This window comes from Mastomys coucha, unplaced genomic scaffold (genome assembly GCF_008632895.1).
Source record: "Mastomys coucha isolate ucsf_1 unplaced genomic scaffold, UCSF_Mcou_1 pScaffold14, whole genome shotgun sequence".
In the NCBI taxonomy this organism is placed as follows: Eukaryota; Metazoa; Chordata; class Mammalia; order Rodentia; family Muridae; genus Mastomys; species Mastomys coucha.
Window position 1 is genome coordinate 113,037,921 of NW_022196896.1, and position 2,823 is coordinate 113,040,743.

Here is a 2,823-nt window from a genome sequence, read left to right on the forward strand (position 1 = left end):
CAAATAAAGCCAGCGTGCCCCAGCCCTGCAAAAGAGACCACCCATAGCTTTCATTTCTGGGGGCGATCAGCATGTGTAAGTTTCTCTTGACAAGTAAAGAAATCCGTAAGTAGATTCAAAATTGCATTCCCCCACACACACTGGAAAAAACCAAGAATAAAGACTGTGATGTGTTAATCGGCATACATTCAAAATTGATGAAAATATCCCAATTATGTTCTAATATCCCATGAGGGTCCTTTCTCCGGTTTTAAATGATTCAGTATTAAAACTTAAGCTTGTGCATCCCTGAATGGGGAGTGGCTGTGAGTTTTCATGTTGAATCAGTGTCTCATCAATGAGCCCCAAGGAAACTGTGGCCTCTGACACTCACACTTGAGGGCGCCATTCCTGACCAATCACATTTAAACACAAATGTGACCCAAATCTCTGAAGGAGTCTAGGGGTGCCGATGAATCAGCGTAAGGGCAGCACTTCACAGGAAAGACGAGAAATAAACATTTGGGATGTTCTGGCTGCAAAGCAGAGGGACAGTCTATCCACAGGGCTGGCAGGGACAAGGACATGTGACACTACCCACTGAGAGACTGGCAGAGGGAGTTTACTCCAAGTATCTTATAGGTCATGCTGTGGGGGCAGAACTCTGCCCTGGGGGCCTGTGCAGCCCCCAGATAGGCATGCTGATACATCTGCATGCCTGGCAGGGACAATAGGGGCTATGGCAGTTCCCTGAACTACAAGGGCATCAATTAAGTGGGAGCAGAGCAGAGCCAAGGCCCTAACTTATGGCATGGTTACAGGGTAGAAGACAAGCCCTGGCAGCTGGCTGGCGCTGGATCACGAACAATATTCAAGTAACCAGCTTGGAAAGTGGTCTGACGGCACCATTGGTAGAAGCAAGGAACAGAAGGCTGGGGTGACAGAGAGATGTAAGTATACTTGGGGTTATAAGGGACCCCCCCATTAGGCAGCCGGACATCCTGGCACGGAGCTTTACCCAAGCATGAGGTTAAGTGGGATCTATGCAAAGTCCTTGCTGTGGAGGCAGCATGGACATGAGGCACCATTCCTTCTCTGTGTAGCTCGGAAGTTCGTCATAAACAGCAGAATGGGGAAAAAGAGAAACAAATCACCGTGGAAATCCTGATAGTGGCTGGAGATATTGCAGTCGCTGGCGGGAGTCTCATAGATTCATCCCGCTGATTCAATTATTTGCTTCCAACACTCAGTGACTCTGTGACTCTACATTATGAAGCCTTTACAGCAAGGCAGGACAGCCCCAACTTCAGGGGATTTAGATCCTGTGTTTTTAATAGTTCTCCTAGTTGCAGAATGCAACATGTAGTTCACTGGTCAAAGGGGATGCTAATAAGCATTAGAGTCCGAGCCAAACTCCACTCAAAGCTGACGCTCTGCAAAGATGGTCCAATGTCAACACAGAAACAAGTTCAACATACACACATGCATGTCTGTGTATGTTGGAATGCACATGTGTTTGCAGGTGCATGTTTGCCTGCTTGCATATGGGGCATGCATCACTCTTCAGGTCCTGGACACCTGGGTTCTTCTCATTTTTTTTTTCTTTTGAGACAAGATTCCGTATTGGCTTAGGGGTCACCAAGTAGGTTAGGCCAGCTCTTGTATCTACTTCCTCAGCACCAGAATTATAGATATGTGCTGGCATGCCTAGCTTTTAGTGGGCCCTAGGGGTTAAATCCAAGTCCTCACACTTGTGTGGCCAGCATTTTGCCGCCTCCTCCACCCTCCAAGCTAATTATCATTGAGAGGTTCTGACAACGTTTGCTGGAGCTTCCTCCCAGTGACTTAGCAGAGTGGGTACTTAATCATGGTTGAACACCTTTTTTAAAAATCACCATTTCCAAGCCTCTTGGAAGTGTTTAACTTAGCATGTTTTAAAAGCTCCAAATCCCCCAAACAGACAAACAAACAAACAAAAAACACATCTTATGCCACAGTCAGCAAACTGCAGGCAAATACTACCCCAGACTTCTTGGTGGCACATGTGCTGGTAGGAGACAAAAATACCAGCACTGTGGGTAGCTGTGTTGAAAATGGTATTTCTGAAAGTGCTGCACAGTGGACGACGCCTCTTCCCTGTCCCTTCCCACCCCTGCCTTCCCCTGGGGAGGAGAGGGCTGGGCTGGACATCGTGTGCTTGGGGGGAAGCAGGCGGGGACTGATGGAGGCTCTCACCAGTGGTGGTGGGTTCAGTACCTGCATTTGATCCCACTGAGGGACAGAGGTCTGAATGTTGACGCTTCCCCTTCCCACCTCCAGTTCCTATGAGGGGATCTAAAGCCCATTTGATAGTCTTAGGAGGGAAGGCCTTTGGGGAATTGGGTTCCTTGGATGGGATTAATCAGAGGCTGGAGGGCTCTTCATTGTTCTGCCTGCCATGTGGGACTCTTTCATGATCCATGAAGCAGAGAGAGCAGCTCTCCTCACCAGACACAGATCTTCTGGGGACTGGGATTATTGGCTGGCAGCAGAACTCTGAGGGGAAACATTTAACTGTTTATACATTACCAGTGTTAAGATTTGGGTGTAGCATTTCCCCCTGAAGGCTCATGTGCTCTTTGGCTTGGTTCCCACTGCAGCAATGGTGGAGGGTGGCCTCAGAGAAGGTAATTAATGAACACAGGCCTCTCCTCTTAAATGGTCCATCAGAGCTTGAGATCAAGAGCAGATTGTTCTAAAAATCAACTGTCTGGCCCTGGACCTCTCTAATTTCCCTCTCATGGTCTTGCCTTGATACCATTTCCTGTGTGATCTCTTCTAAGGGTTTCTTTCTTTCCTTCTTTC

At 47.9% G+C, this 2,823-nt stretch overlaps 1 protein-coding gene across 2 annotated transcripts in view; it reads right to left on the minus strand.

Annotated features, from left to right (window-relative positions):
- Positions 1–2,823, minus strand: part of Ngef (neuronal guanine nucleotide exchange factor) — a 64,908-nt gene that overhangs the window by 26,808 nt on the left and 35,277 nt on the right. The window lies entirely within an intron of this gene.